The 16,226-nt window shown below is 37.7% G+C and overlaps 10 non-coding genes across 10 annotated transcripts; all 10 read right to left on the reverse strand.

The window, feature by feature from the left end:
• Positions 1–281: 281 nt before the first annotated feature.
• Positions 282–354, reverse strand: TRNAT-UGU (transfer RNA threonine (anticodon UGU)). The gene has a single exon. It is a non-coding gene; the product is annotated as a tRNA-Thr (tRNA).
• Positions 355–657: 303 nt separating this feature from the next.
• TRNAT-UGU (transfer RNA threonine (anticodon UGU)) lies at positions 658–730 on the reverse strand. The gene has a single exon. It is a non-coding gene; the product is annotated as a tRNA-Thr (tRNA).
• A 3,518-nt stretch (positions 731–4,248) lies between these two features.
• TRNAT-UGU (transfer RNA threonine (anticodon UGU)) lies at positions 4,249–4,321 on the reverse strand. Its single transcript has one exon. It is a non-coding gene; the product is annotated as a tRNA-Thr (tRNA).
• Positions 4,322–5,146: 825 nt separating this feature from the next.
• Positions 5,147–5,219, reverse strand: TRNAT-UGU (transfer RNA threonine (anticodon UGU)). The gene has a single exon. It is a non-coding gene; the product is annotated as a tRNA-Thr (tRNA).
• Positions 5,220–5,522: 303 nt separating this feature from the next.
• Positions 5,523–5,595, reverse strand: TRNAT-UGU (transfer RNA threonine (anticodon UGU)). The gene has a single exon. It is a non-coding gene; the product is annotated as a tRNA-Thr (tRNA).
• Positions 5,596–8,128: 2,533 nt separating this feature from the next.
• Positions 8,129–8,201, reverse strand: TRNAT-UGU (transfer RNA threonine (anticodon UGU)). The gene has a single exon. It is a non-coding gene; the product is annotated as a tRNA-Thr (tRNA).
• A 733-nt stretch (positions 8,202–8,934) lies between these two features.
• Positions 8,935–9,007, reverse strand: TRNAT-UGU (transfer RNA threonine (anticodon UGU)). The gene has a single exon. It is a non-coding gene; the product is annotated as a tRNA-Thr (tRNA).
• Positions 9,008–13,779: 4,772 nt separating this feature from the next.
• TRNAT-UGU (transfer RNA threonine (anticodon UGU)) lies at positions 13,780–13,852 on the reverse strand. The gene has a single exon. It is a non-coding gene; the product is annotated as a tRNA-Thr (tRNA).
• Positions 13,853–14,301: 449 nt separating this feature from the next.
• On the reverse strand, positions 14,302–14,374 carry TRNAT-UGU (transfer RNA threonine (anticodon UGU)). Its single transcript has one exon. It is a non-coding gene; the product is annotated as a tRNA-Thr (tRNA).
• Positions 14,375–15,900: 1,526 nt separating this feature from the next.
• Positions 15,901–15,973, reverse strand: TRNAT-UGU (transfer RNA threonine (anticodon UGU)). Its single transcript has one exon. It is a non-coding gene; the product is annotated as a tRNA-Thr (tRNA).
• Positions 15,974–16,226: the final 253 nt, after the last annotated feature.

The following is a 16,226-nucleotide window of genomic DNA, read 5'->3' on the forward strand; positions in this document are numbered from 1 at the left end:
CGGATTTTTTTTATTTTTTTGTTGTTGATATGTTGCATGTTTACAATGACTAAAATAATATCTTTTATTTATTAAGCACCAACAAATTATGCAGCTCTGTACAAGTTAAATGGGACAGTTAACATACATAACAAATATACATTCACATCAGGAGATGAGAACCCTGTCCCTAAACTAGCCATTTGGTGTTATGGTACTTTTATACAAAGTTCTAGTTAGGAATAGTGGGCTTTTGAGAGTCCCACTCAATAGCTTGTGATCTCAAGAAAACGCACTTGCAAAGGCTCCAGTGAGTTTTGAACACACGACCCCTGGTTTACAAGACCAGTGCTCTAACCCCTGAGCTATGAAGCCAAGTCTTGTAGGAAGTGTCCACGGATGTTTTTTTATTTTTTTGTTGTTGATATGTTGCATGTTTACAATGACTAAAATAATTTCCTTTATTTATTAAGCACCAACAAATTATGCAGCTCTGTACAAGTTGAATGGGACAGTTAACATACATAACAAATATACACACACATCAGGAGATGAGAACCCTGTCCCTAAACTAGCCATTTAGTGTTATGGTACTTTTATACAAAGTTCTAGTGAGGAATAGTGGGCTTTTGAGAGTCCCACTCAATAGCTTGTGATCTGAAGAAAATGCACTTGCAAAGGCTCCAGTGAGATTTGAACTCACGACCCCTGGTTTACAAGACCAGTGCTCTAACCCCTGAGCTATGAAGCCAAGTCTTGTAAGAGCCCTGTCCCTAAACTAGCCATTTAGTGTTAGACCATAGAATGCTCTCAAGAAAATGCACTTGCAAAGGCTCCAGTGAGATTTGAAATCACGACCCCTGGTTTACAAGACCTGAGCTATGAAGCCAAGTCTTGTAAGACGCGTCCACGGATTTTTTTTATTTTTTTGTTGTTGATATGTTGCATGTTTACAATGACTAAAAAAATATCTTTTATTTATTAAGCACCAACAACTAAACTAGCCATTTAGTGTTATGGTACTTTTATACAAAGTTCTAGTGAGGAATAGTGGGCTTTTGAGAGTCCCACTCAATAGCTTGTGATCTCAAGAAAATGCACTTGCAAAGGCTCCAGTGAGACTTGAACTCACGACCCCTGGTTTACAAGACCCCTGGTTTACAAGACCTGAGCTATGAAGCCAAGTCTTGTAAGAATCGTCCACGGATTTTTTTTATTTTTTTGTTGTTGATATGTTGCATGTTTACAATGACTAAAATAATATCTTTTATTTATTAAGCACCAACAAATTATGCAGCTCTTTACAAGTTAAATGGGACAGTTAACATACATAACAAATATACATTCACATCAGGAGATGAGAACCCTGTCCCTAAACTAGCCATTTGGTGTTATGGTACTTTTATACAAAGTTCTAGTGAGGAATAGTGGGCTTTTGAGAGTCCCACTCAATAGCTTGTGATCTCAAGAAAATGCACTTGCAAAGGTTCCAGTGAGACTTGAACTCACGACCCCTGGTTTAAACTAGCCATTTAGTGTTATGGTACTTTTATACAAAGTTCTAGTGAGGAATAGTGGGCTTTTGAGAGTCCCACTCAATAGCTTGTGATCTCAAGAAAACACACTTGCAAAGGCTCCAGTGAGATTTGAACACACGACCCCTGGTTTACAAGACCATTGCTCTAACACCTGAGATATGAAGCCAAGTCTAGTAGGAAGCGTCCACGGAATTTTTTTATTTTTTTGTTGTTGATATGTTGCATGTTTACAATGACTAAAATAATATCTTTTATTTATTAAGCACCAACAAATTATGCAGCTCCGTACAAGTTAAATGGGACAGTTAACATACATAACAAATATACATTCACATTAGGAGATGAGAACCCTGTCCCTAAACTAGCCATTTAGTGTTATGGTACTTTTATACAAAGTTCTAGTGAGGAATGGTGGGCTTTTGTGATCTCAAGAAAATGCACTTGCAAAGGCTCCAGTGAGATTTGAACTCACGACCCCTGGTTTACAAGACCCCTGGTTTACAAGACCTGAGCTATGAAGCCAAGTCTTGTAAGACGCGTCCACGGATTTTTGTTATTTTTTTGCTGTTGATATGTTGCATGTTTACAATGACTAAAATAATATCTTTTATTTATTAAGCACCAACAACTAAACTAGCCATTTAGTGTTATGGTACTTTTATACAAAGTTCTAGTGAGGAATAGTGGGCTTTTGAGAGTCCCACTCAATAGCTTGTGATCTCAAGAAAACGCACTCGCAAAGGTTCCAGTGAGATTTGAACTCACGACCCCTGGTTTAAACTAGCCATTTAGTGTTATGGTACTTTTATACAAAGTTCTAGTGAGGAATAGGGGGCTTTTGAGAGTCCCACTCAATAGCTTGTGATCTCAAGAAAATGCACTTGCAAAGGCTCCAGTGAGATTTGAACTCACGACCCCTGGTTTACAAGACCCCTGGTTTACAAGACCTGAGTTATGAAGCCAAGTCTTGTAAGACGCGTCCACAGATTTTTTTTATTTTTTTGTTGTTGATATGTTGCATGTTTACAATGACTAAAATAATATCTTTTATTTATTAAGCACCAACAACTAAACTAGCCATTTAGTGTTATGGTACTTTTATACAAAGTTGTAGTGAGGAATAGTGGGCTTTTGAGAGTCCCACTCAATAGCTTGTGATCTCAAGAAAACGCACTCGCAAAGGTTCCAGTGAGATTTGAACTCATGAACCCTGGTTTACAAGACCCCTGGTTTACAAGACCTGAGCTATGAAGCCAAGTCTTGTAAGAAGCGTCCACGGATTGTTTTTATTTTTTTGTTGTTGATATGTTGCATGTTTACAATGACTAAAATAATATCTTTTATTTATTAAGCACCAACAACTAAACTAGCCATTTAGTGTTATGGTACTTTTATACAAAGTTCTAGTGAGGAATAGTGGGCTTTTGAGAGTCCCACTCAATAGCTTGTGATCTCAAGAAAATGCACTCGCAAAGGTTCCAGTGAGATTTGAACTCACGACCCCTGGTTTAAACTAGCCATTTAGTGTTATGGTACTTTTATGCAAAGTTATAGTGAGGAATAGTGGGCTTTTGAGAGTCCAACTCAATAGCTTGTGATCTCAAGAAAATGCACTTGCAAAGGCTCCAGTGAGATTTGAACTCACGACCCCTGGTTTACAAGACCTGAGCTATGAAGCCAAGTCTTGTAAGAAGCGTCCACGGATTTTTTTTATTTTTTTGTTGTTGATATGTTGCATGTTTACAATGACTAAAATAATATCTTTTATTTATTAAGCACCAACAAATTATGCAGCTCTGTACAAGTTAAATGGGACAGTTAACATACATAACAAATATACATTCACATCAGGAGATGAGAACCCTGTCCCTAAACTAGCCATTTGGTGTTATGGTACTTTTATACAAAGTTCTAGTGAGGAATAGTGGGCTTTTGAGAGTCCCACTCAATAGCTTGTGATCTGAAGAAAATGCACTTGCAAAGGCTCCAGTGAGATTTGAACACACGACCCCTGGTTTACAAGACCATTGCTCTAACCTCTGAGATATGAATCCAAGTCTTGTAAGAAGCGTCCACGGAATTTTTTTATTTTTTTGTTGTTGATATGTTGCATGTTTACAATGACTAAAATAATATCTTTTATTTATTAAGCACCAACAAATTATGCAGCTCTGTACAAGTTGAATGGGACAGTTAACATACATAACAAATATACACATGCATCAGGAGATGAGAACCCTGTCCCTAAACTAGCCATTTAGTGTTATGGTACTTTTATACAAAGTTCTAGTGAGGAATAGTGGGCTTTTGAGAGTCCCACTCAATAGCTTGTGATCTCAAGAAAATGCACTTGCAAAGGCTCCAGTGAGATTTGAACACACGACCCCTGGTTTACAAGACCATTGTTCTAACCCCTGAGATATGAAGCAAAGTCTTGCAGGAAGCGTCCACGGAATTTTTTTATTTTTTTGTTGTTGATATGTTGCATGTTTATAATGACTAAAATAATATCTTTTATTTATTAAGCACCAACAAATTATGCAGCTCTGTACAAGTTGAATGGGACAGTTAACATACATAACAAATATACACACGCATCAGGAGATGAGAACCCTGTCCCTAAACTAGCCATTTAGTGTTATGGCACTTTTATACAAAGTTCTAGTGAGGAATAGTGGGCTTTTGAGAGTCCGACTCAATATCTTGTGATCTCAAGAAAACGCACTTGCAAAGGCTCCAGTGAGATTTGAACACACGACCCCTGGTTTACAAGACCAGTGCTCTATCCCCTGAGCTATGAAGCTAAGTCTTGTAGAAAGTGTAAACGGATTTTTTTTATTTTTTTGTTTTTGATATGTTGCATGTTTACAATGACTAAAATAATATCTTTTATTTATTAAGCACCAACAAATATGCAGCTCTGTACAAGTTAAATGTGACAGTTAACATACATAACCAATATACATTCACATCAGGAGATGAGAACCCTGTCCCTAAACTAGCCATTTAGTGTTATGGTACTTTTATACAAAGTTCTAGTGAGGAATAGTGGGCTTTTGAGAGTCCCACTCAATAGCTTGTGATCTCAAGAAAACGCACTTGCAAAGGTTCCAGTGAGATTTGAACTCACGAACCCTGGTTTAAACTAGCCATTTAGTGTTATGGTACTTTTATACAAAGTTCTAGTGAGGAATAGTGGGCTTTTGAGAGTCCCACTCAATAGCTTGTGATCTCAAGAAAATGCACTTGCAAAGGCTCCAGTGAGATTTGAACTCACGACCCCTGGTTTACAAGACCCCTGGTTTACAAGACCTGAGCTATGAAGCCAAGTCTTGTAAGAAGCGTCCACGGATTTTTTTTATTTTTTTGTTGTTGATATGTTGCATGTTTACAATGACTAAAATAATATCTTTTATTTATTAAGCACCAACAAATTATGCAGCTCTGTACAAGTTAAATGGGACAGTTAACATACATAACAAATATACATTCACATCAGGAGATGAGAACCCTGTCCCTAAACTAGCCATTTGGTGTTATGGTACTTTTATACAAAGTTCTAGTGAGGAATAGTGGGCTTTTGAGAGTCCCACTCAATAGCTTGTGATCTCAAGAAAATGCACTTGCAAAGGCTCCAGTGAGACTTGAACTCACGACCCCTGGTTTACAAGACCAGTGCTCTAACCCCTGAGATATGAAGCCAAGTCTTGTAGGAAGCGTCCACGGAATTTTTTTATTTTTTTGTTGTTGATATGTTGCATGTTTATAATGACTAAAATAATATCTTTTATTTATTAAGCACCAACAAATTATGCAGCTCTGTACAAGTTGAATGGGACAGTTAACATACATAACAACTATACACACGCATCAGGAGATGAGAACCCTGTCCCTAAACTAGCCATTTTAGTGTTATGGTACTTTTATACAAAGTTCTAGTGAGGAATGGTGGGCTTTTGAGAGTCCCACTCAATAGCTTGTGATCTGAAGAAAATGCACTTGCAATGGCTCCAGTGAGATTTGAACACACGACCCCTGGTTTACAAAACCAGTGCTCTAACCCCTGAGCTATGAAGCCAAGTCTTGTTAGAAGCGTCCATTTAGTGTGATGGTACTTTTATACAAAGTTCTAGTGAGGAATAGTGGGCTTTTGAGAGTCCCACTCAATAGCTTGTGATCTCAAGAAAATGCACTCGCAAAGGTTCCAGTGAGATTTGAACTCACGACCCCTGGTTTAAACTAGCCATTTAGTGTTATGGTACTTTTATACAAAGTTCTAGTGAGGAATAGTGGGCTTTTGAGAGTCCCACTCAATAGCTTGTGATCTCAAGAAAATGCACTCGCAAAGGTTCCAGTGAGATTTGAACTCACGACCCCTGGTTTAAACTAGCCATTTAGTGTTATGGTACTTTTATACAAAGTTCTAGTGAGGAATAGTGGGGTTTTGAGAGTCCCACTCAATAGCTTGTGATCTCAAGAAAATGCACTTGCAAAGACTCCAGTGAGATTTCAACACACGACCCCTGGTTTACAAGACCATTGCTCTAACACCTGAGATATGAAGCCAAGTCTAGTAGGAAGCGTCCACGGAATTTTTTTATTTTTTTGTTGTTGATATGTTGCATGTTTACAATGACTAAAATAATATCTTTTATTTATTAAGCACCAACAAATTATGCAGCTCTGTACAAGTTAAATGGGACAGTTAACATACATAACAAATATACATTCACATTAGGAGATGAGAACCCTGTCCCTAAACTAGCCATTTAGTGTTATGGTACTTTTATACAAAGTTCTAGTGAGGAATGGTGGGCTTTTGTGATCTCAAGAAAATGCACTTGCAAAGGCTCCAGTGAGATTTGAACTCACGACCCCTGGTTTACAAGACCCCTGGTTTACAAGACCTGAGCTATGAAGCCAAGTCTTGTAAGAAGCGTCCACGGATTTTTTTTATTTTTTTGTTGTTGATATGTTGCATGTTTACAATGACTAAAATAATATCTTTTATTTATTAAGCACCAACAAATTATGCAGCTCTGTACAAGTTAAATGGGACAGTTAACATACATAACAAATATACATTCACGTCAGGAGATGAGAACCCTGTCCCTAAACTAGCCATTTGGTGTTATGGTACTTTTATACAAAGTTCTAGTGAGGAATAGTGGGCTTTTGAGAGTCCCACTCAATAGCTTGTGATCTCAAGAAAATGCACTCGCAAAGGTTCCAGTGAGATTTGAACTCACGACCCCTGGTTTAAACTAGCCATTTAGTGTTATGGTACTTTTATACAAAGTTCTAGTGAGGAATAGTGGGCTTTTGAGAGTCCCACTCAATAGCTTGTGATCTCAAGAAAATGCACTTGCAAAGGCTCCAGTGAGATTTGAACACACGACCGCTGGTTTACAAATCCAGTGCTCTAACCCCTGAGCTATGAAGTCAAGTCTTGTAAGGAGCGTCCATTTAGTGTTATGGTACTTTTATACAAAGTTCTAGTGAGGAATAGTGGGCTTTTGAGAGTCCCACTCAATAGCTTGTGATCTCAAGAAAATGCACTCGCAAAGGTTCCAGTGAGATTTGAACTCACGACCCCTGGTTTAAACTAGCCATTTAGTGTTATGGTACTTTTATACAAAGTTCTAGTGAGGAATAGTGGGCTTTTGAGAGTCCCACTCAATAGCTTGTGATCTCAAGAAAATGCACTCGCAAAGGTTCCAGTGAGATTTGAACTGACGACCCCTGGTTTAAACTAGCCATTTAGTGTTATGGTACTTTTATACAAAGTTCTAGTGAAGAATAGTGGGCTTTTGAGAGTCCCACTCAATAGTTTGTGATCTCAAGAAAATGCACTTGCAAAGGCTCCAGTGAGATTTGAACACACGACCCCTGGTTTACAAGACCCCTGGATTACAAGACCTGAGCTATGAAGCCAAGTCTTGTAAGAAGCGTGCACGGATTTTTTTTATTTTTTTGTTGTTGATATGTTGCATGTTTACAATGACTAAAATAATATCTTTTATTTATTAAGCACCAACAAATTATGCAGCTCTGTACAAGTTAAATGGGACAGTTAACATACATAACAAATATACATTCACATCAGGAGATGAGAACCCTGTCCCTAAACTAGCCATTTGGTGTTATGGTACTTTTATACAAAGTTCTAGTTAGGAATAGTGGGCTTTTGAGAGTCCCACTCAATAGCTTGTGATCTCAAGAAAACGCACTTGCAAAGGCTCCAGTGAGTTTTGAACACACGACCCCTGGTTTACAAGACCAGTGCTCTAACCCCTGAGATATGAAGCCAAGTCTTGTAAGAAGCGTGCACGGATTTTTTTTATTTTTTTGTTGTTGATATGTTGCATGTTTACAATGACTAAAATAATATCTTTTATTTATTAAGCACCAACAAATTATGCAGCTCTGTACAAGTTAAATGGGACAGTTAACATACATAACAAATATACACACACATCAGGAGATGAGAACCCTGTCCCTAAACTAGCCATTTGGTGTTATGGTACTTTTATACAAAGTTCTAGTGAGGAATAGTGGGCTTTTGAGAGTCCCACTCAATAGCTTGTGATCTGAAGAAAATGCACTTGCAAAGGCTCCAGTGAGATTTGAACTCACGACCCCTGGTTTACAAGACCAGTGCTCTAACCCCTGAGCTATGAAGCCAAGTCTTGTAAGAGCCCTGTCCCTAAACTAGCCATTTAGTGTTAGACCATAGAATGCTCTCAAGAAAATGCACTTGCAAAGGCTCCAGTGAGATTTGAAATCACGACCCCTGGTTTACAAGACCTGAGCTATGAAGCCAAGTCTTGTAAGACGCGTCCACGGATTTTTTTGATTTTTTTGTTGTTGATATGTTGCATGTTTACAATGACTAAAAAAATATCTTTTATTTATTAAGCACCAACAACTAAACTAGCCATTTAGTGTTATGGTACTTTTATACAAAGTTCTAGTGAGGAATAGTGGGCTTTTGAGAGTCCCACTCAATAGCTTGTGATCTCAAGAAAATGCACTTGCAAAGGCTCCAGTGAGACTTGAACTCACGACCCCTGGTTTACAAGACCCCTGGTTTACAAGACCTGAGCTATGAAGCCAAGTCTTGTAAGAATCGTCCACGGATTTTTTTTATTTTTTTGTTGTTGATATGTTGCATGTTTACAATGACTAAAATAATTTCCTTTATTTATTAAGCACCAACAAATTATGCAGCTCTGTACAAGTTGAATGGGACAGTTAACATACATAACAAATATACACACACATCAGGAGATGAGAACCCTGTCCCTAAACTAGCCATTTGGTGTTATGGTACTTTTATACAAAGTTCTAGTGAGGAATAGTGGGCTTTTGAGAGTCCCACTCAATAGCTTGTGATCTGAAGAAAATGCACTTGCAAAGGCTCCAGTGAAATTTGAACTCACGACCCCTGGTTTACAAGACCAGTGCTCTAACCCCTGAGCTATGAAGCCAAGTCTTGTAAGAGCCCTGTCCCTAAACTAGCCATTTAGTGTTAGACCATAGAATGCTCTCAAGAAAATGCACTTGCAAAGGCTCCAGTGAGATTTGAAATCACGACCCCTGGTTTACAAGACCTGAGCTATGAAGCCAAGTCTTGTAAGATGCGTCCACGGATTTTTTTTATTTTTTTGTTGTTGATATGTTGCATGTTTACAATGACTAAAAAAATATCTTTTATTTATTAAGCACCAACAACTAAACTAGCCATTTAGTGTTATGGTACTTTTATACAAAGTTCTAGTGAGGAATAGTGGGCTTTTGAGAGTCCCACTCAATAGCTTGTGATCTCAAGAAAATGCACTTGCAAAGGCTCCAGTGAGACTTGAACTCACGACCCCTGGTTTACAAGACCCCTGGTTTACAAGACCTGAGCTATGAAGCCAAGTCTTGTAAGAATCGTCCACGGATTTTTTTTATTTTTTTGTTGTTGATATGTTGCATGTTTACAATGACTAAAATAATATCTTTTATTTATTAAGCACCAACAAATTATGCAGCTCTTTACAAGTTAAATGGGACAGTTAACATACATAACAAATATACATTCACATCAGGAGATGAGAACCCTGTCCCTAAACTAGCCATTTGGTGTTATGGTACTTTTATACAATGTTCTAGTGAGGAATAGTGGGCTTTTGAGAGTCCCACTCAATAGCTTGTGATCTCAAGAAAATGCACTTGCAAAGGTTCCAGTGAGACTTGAACTCACGACCCCTGGTTTAAACTAGCCATTTAGTGTTATGGTACTTTTATACAAAGTTCTAGTGAGGAATAGTGGGCTTTTGAGAGTCCCACTCAATAGCTTGTGATCTCAAGAAAACACACTTGCAAAGGCTCCAGTGAGATTTGAACACACGATCCCTGGTTTACAAGACCAGTGCTCTAACCCCTGAGCTATGAAGACAAGTCTTTTAAGAAGTGTCCACGGATGTTTTTTTATTTTTTTGTTGTTGATATGTTGCATGTTTACAATGACTAAAATAATATCTTTTATTTATTAAGCACCAACAAATATGCAGCTCTGTACAAGTTAAATGTGACAGTTAACATACATAACAAATATACATTCACATCAGGAGATGAGAACCCTGTCCCTAAACTAGCCATTTAGTGTTATGGTACTTTTATACAAAGTTCTAGTGAGGAATAGTGGGCTTTTGAGAGTCCCACTCAATAGCTTGTGGTCTCAAGAAAATGCACTTGCAAAGGCTCCAGTGAGATTTGAACACACGACCCCTGGTTTACAAGACCATTGCTCTAACACCTGAGATATGAAGCCAAGTCTAGTAGGAAGCGTCCACGGAATTTTTTTATTTTTTTGTTGTTGATATGTTGCATGTTTACAATGACTAAAATAATATCTTTTATTTATTAAGCACCAACAAATTATGCAGCTCCGTACAAGTTAAATGGGACAGTTAACATACATAACAAATATACATTCACATTAGGAGATGAGAACCCTGTCCCTAAACTAGCCATTTAGTGTTATGGTACTTTTATACAAAGTTCTAGTGAGGAATGGTGGGCTTTTGTGATCTCAAGAAAATGCACTTGCAAAGGCTCCAGTGAGATTTGAACTCACGACCCCTGGTTTACAAGACCCCTGGTTTACAAGACCTGAGCTATGAAGCCAAGTCTTGTAAGACGCGTCCACGGATTTTTGTTATTTTTTTGCTGTTGATATGTTGCATGTTTACAATGACTAAAATAATATCTTTTATTTATTAAGCACCAACAACTAAACTAGCCATTTAGTGTTATGGTACTTTTATACAAAGTTCTAGTGAGGAATAGTGGGCTTTTGAGAGTCCCACTCAATAGCTTGTGATCTCAAGAAAACGCACTCGCAAAGGTTCCAGTGAGATTTGAACTCACGACCCCTGGTTTAAACTAGCCATTTAGTGTTATGGTACTTTTATACAAAGTTCTAGTGAGGAATAGGGGGCTTTTGAGAGTCCCACTCAATAGCTTGTGATCTCAAGAAAATGCACTTGCAAAGGCTCCAGTGAGATTTGAACTCACGACCCCTGGTTTACAAGACCCCTGGTTTACAAGACCTGAGTTATGAAGCCAAGTCTTGTAAGACGCGTCCACAGATTTTTTTTATTTTTTTGTTGTTGATATGTTGCATGTTTACAATGACTAAAATAATATCTTTTATTTATTAAGCACCAACAACTAAACTAGCCATTTAGTGTTATGGTACTTTTATACAAAGTTGTAGTGAGGAATAGTGGGCTTTTGAGAGTCCCACTCAATAGCTTGTGATCTCAAGAAAACGCACTCGCAAAGGTTCCAGTGAGATTTGAACTCATGAACCCTGGTTTACAAGACCCGAGCTATGAAGCCAAGTCTTGTAAGAAGCGTCCACGGATTTTTTTTATTTTTTTGTTGTTGATATGTTGCATGTTTACAATGACTAAAATAATATCTTTTATTTATTAAGCACCAACAACTAAACTAGCCATTTAGTGTTATGGTACTTTTATACAAAGTTCTAGTGAGGAATAGTGGGCTTTTGAGAGTCCCACTCAATAGCTTGTGATCTCAAGAAAATGCACTCGCAAAGGTTCCAGTGAGATTTGAACTCACGACCCCTGGTTTAAACTAGCCACTTAGTGTTATGGTACTTTTATGCAAAGTTATAGTGAGGAATAGTGGGCTTTTGAGAGTCCAACTCAATAGCTTGTGATCTCAAGAAAATGCACTTGCAAAGGCTCCAGTGAGATTTGAACTCACGACCCCTGGTTTACAAGACCTGAGCTATGAAGCCAAGTCTTGTAAGAAGCGTCCACGGATTTTTTTTATTTTTTTGTTGTTGATATGTTGCATGTTTACAATGACTAAAATAATATCTTTTATTTATTAAGCACCAACAAATTATGCAGCTCTGTACAAGTTAAATGGGACAGTTAACATACATAACAAATATACATTCACATCAGGAGATGAGAACCCTGTCCCTAAACTAGCCATTTGGTGTTATGGTACTTTTATACAAAGTTCTAGTGAGGAATAGTGGGCTTTTGAGAGTCCCACTCAATAGCTTGTGATCTGAAGAAAATGCACTTGCAAAGGCTCCAGTGAGATTTGAACACACGACCCCTGGTTTACAAGACCATTGCTCTAACCTCTGAGATATGAATCCAAGTCTTGTAAGAAGCGTCCACGGAATTTTTTTATTTTTTTGTTGTTGATATGTTGCATGTTTACAATGACTAAAATAATATCTTTTATTTATTAAGCACCAACAAATTATGCAGCTCTGTACAAGTTGAATGGGACAGTTAACATACATAACAAATATACACATGCATCAGGAGATGAGAACCCTGTCCCTAAACTAGCCATTTAGTGTTATGGTACTTTTATACAAAGTTCTAGTGAGGAATAGTGGGCTTTTGAGAGTCCCACTCAATAGCTTGTGATCTCAAGAAAATGCACTTGCAAAGGCTCCAGTGAGATTTGAACACACGACCCCTGGTTTACAAGACCATTGTTCTAACCCCTGAGATATGAAGCAAAGTCTTGCAGGAAGCGTCCACGGAATTTTTTTATTTTTTTGTTGTTGATATGTTGCATGTTTATAATGACTAAAATAATATCTTTTATTTATTAAGCACCAACAAATTATGCAGCTCTGTACAAGTTGAATGGGACAGTTAACATACATAACAAATATACACACGCATCAGGAGATGAGAACCCTGTCCCTAAACTAGCCATTTAGTGTTATGGTACTTTTATACAAAGTTCTAGTGAGGAATAGTGGGCTTTTGAGAGTCCCACTCAATAGCTTGTGATCTCAAGAAAATGCACTTGCCAAGGCTCCAGTGAGATTTGAACACACGACCCCTGGTTTACAAGACCATTGCTCTAACCTCTGAGATATGAAGCCAAGTCTTGTAGGAAGCGTCCACGGAATTTTTTTATTTTTTTGTTGTTGATATGTTGCATGTTTATAATGACTAAAATAATATCTTTTATTTATTAAGCACCAACAAATTATGCAGCTCTGTACAAGTTGAATGGGATAGTTAACATACATAACAAATATACACACGCATCAGGAGATGAGAATCCTGTCCCTAAACTATCCATTTAGTGTTATGGTACTTTTATACAAAGTTCTAGTGAGGAATAATGGGCTTTTGAGAGTCCCACTCAATAGCTTGTGATCTCAAGAAAACGCACTCGCAAAGGTTCCAGTGAGATTTGAACACACAACCCCTGGTTTACAAGACCAGTGCTCTATCCCCTGAGCTATGAAGCCAAGTCTTGTAGAAAGTGTAAACGGATTTTTTTTATTTTTTTGTTTTTGATATGTTGCATGTTTACAATGACTAAAATAATATCTTTTATTTATTAAGCACCAACAAATATGCAGCTCTGTACAAGTTAAATGTGACAGTTAACATACATAACCAATATACATTCACATCAGGAGATGAGAACCCTGTCCCTAAACTAGCCATTTAGTGTTATGGTACTTTTATACAAAGTTCTAGTGAGGAATAGTGGTCTTTTGAGAGTCCCACTCAATAGCTTGTGATCTCAAGAAAATGCACTTGCAAAAGTTTCAGTGAGATTTGAACTAATGACCCCTGGTTTAACTAGCCATTTAGTGTTATGGTACTTTTATACAAAGTTCTAGTGAGGAATAGTGGGCTTTTGAGAGTCCCACTCAATAGCTTGTGATCTCAAGAAAACTCACTTGCAAAGGCTCCAGTGAGATTTGAACACACGACCCCTGGTTTACAAGACCAGTGCTCTAACCCCTGAGCTATGAAGCCAAGTCTTGTAAGAAACGTCCACGGATGTTTTTTTATTTTTTTGTTGTTGATATGTTGCATGTTTATAATGACTAAAATAATATCTTTTATTTATTAAGCACCAACAAATTATGCAGCTCTGTACAAGTTGAATGGGACAGTTAACATAGATAACAAATATACACACGCATCAGGAGATGAGAACCCTGTCCCTAAACTAGCCATTTAGTGTTATGGTACTTTATACAAAGTTCTAGTGAGGAATAGTGGGCTTTTGAGAGTCCCACTCAATAGCTTGTGATCTCAAGAAAACGCACTCGCAAAGGTTCCAGTGAGATTTGAACTCACGACCCCTGGTTTAAACTAGCCATTTAGTGTTATGGTACTTTTATACAAAGTTCTAGTGAGGAATAGTGGGCTTTTGAGAGTCCCACTCAATAGCTTGTGATCTGAAGAAAATGCACTTGCAAAGGCTCCAGTGAGATTTGAACTCACGACCCCTGGTTTACAAGACCAGTGCTCTAACCCCTGAGCTATGAAGCCAAGTCTTGTAAGAGCCCTGTCCCTAAACTAGCCATTTAGTGTTAGACCATAGAATGCTCTCAAGAAAATGCACTTGCAAAGGCTCCAGTGAGATTTGAAATCACGACCCCTGGTTTACAAGACCTGAGCTATGAAGCCAAGTCTTGTAAGACGCGTCCACGGATTTTTTTTATTTTTTTGTTGTTGATATGTTGCATGTTTACAATGACTAAAAAAATATCTTTTATTTATTAAGCACCAACAACTAAACTAGCCATTTAGTGTTATGGTACTTTTATACAAAGTTCTAGTGAGGAATAGTGGGCTTTTGAGAGTCCCACTCAATAGCTTGTGATCTCAAGAAAATGCACTTGCAAAGGCTCCAGTGAGACTTGAACTCACGACCCCTGGTTTACAAGACCCCTGGTTTACAAGACCTGAGCTATGAAGCCAAGTCTTGTAAGAATCGTCCACGGATTTTTTTTATTTTTTTGTTGTTGATATGTTGCATGTTTACAATGACTAAAATAATATCTTTTATTTATTAAGCACCAACAAATATGCAGCTCTGTACAAGTTAAATGTGACAGTTAACATACATAACAAATATACATTCACATCAGGAGATGAGAACCCTGTCCCTAAACTAGCCATTTAGTGTTATGGTACTTTTATACAAAGTTCTAGTGAGGAATAGTGGGCTTTTGAGAGTCCCACTCAATAGCTTGTGATCTCAAGAAAATGCACTTGCAAAGGCTCCAGTGAGATTTGAACACACGACCCCTGGTTTACAAGACCATTGCTCTAACACCTGAGATATGAAGCCAAGTCTAGTAGGAAGCGTCCACGGAATTTTTTTATTTTTTTGTTGTTGATATGTTGCATGTTTACAATGACTAAAATAATATCTTTTATTTATTAAGCACCAACAAATTATGCAGCTCCGTACAAGTTAAATGGGACAGTTAACATACATAACAAATATACATTCACATTAGGAGATGAGAACCCTGTCCCTAAACTAGCCATTTAGTGTTATGGTACTTTTATACAAAGTTCTAGTGAGGAATGGTGGGCTTTTGTGATCTCAAGAAAATGCACTTGCAAAGACTCCAGTGAGATTTGAACTCACGACCCCTGGTTTACAAGACCCCTGGTTTACAAGACCTGAGCTATGAAGCCAAGTCTTGTAAGACGCGTCCACGGATTTTTGTTATTTTTTTGCTGTTGATATGTTGCATGTTTACAATGACTAAAATAATATCTTTTATTTATTAAGCACCAACAACTAAACTAGCCATTTAGTGTTATGGTACTTTTATACAAAGTTCTAGTGAGGAATAGTGGGCTTTTGAGAGTCCCACTCAATAGCTTGTGATCTCAAGAAAACGCACTCGCAAAGGTTCCAGTGAGATTTGAACTCACGACCCCTGGTTTAAACTAGCCATTTAGTGTTATGGTACTTTTATACAAAGTTCTAGTGAGGAATAGGGGGCTTTTGAGAGTCCCACTCAATAGCTTGTGATCTCAAGAAAATGCACTTGCAAAGGCTCCAGTGAGATTTGAACACACGACCCCTGGTTTACAAGACCAGTGCTCTATCCCCTGAGCTATGAAGCCAAGTCTTGTAGAAAGTGTAAACGGATTTTTTTTATTTTTTTGTTTTTGATATGTTGCATGTTTACAATGACTAAAATAATATCTTTTATTTATTAAGCACCAACAAATATGCAGCTCTGTACAAGTTAAATGTGACAGTTAACATACATAACCAATATACATTCACATCAGGAGATGAGAACCCTGTCCCTAAACTAGCCATTTAGTGTTATGGTACTTTTATACAAAGTTCTAGTGAGGAATAGTGGGCTTT

The sequence above is a fragment of the Sceloporus occidentalis genome, unplaced genomic scaffold (genome assembly GCF_023333645.1).
Source record: "Sceloporus occidentalis isolate IW3139 unplaced genomic scaffold, rSceOcc1.0.p SCAF_18, whole genome shotgun sequence".
NCBI classification, from domain to species: domain Eukaryota; kingdom Metazoa; phylum Chordata; class Lepidosauria; order Squamata; family Phrynosomatidae; genus Sceloporus; species Sceloporus occidentalis.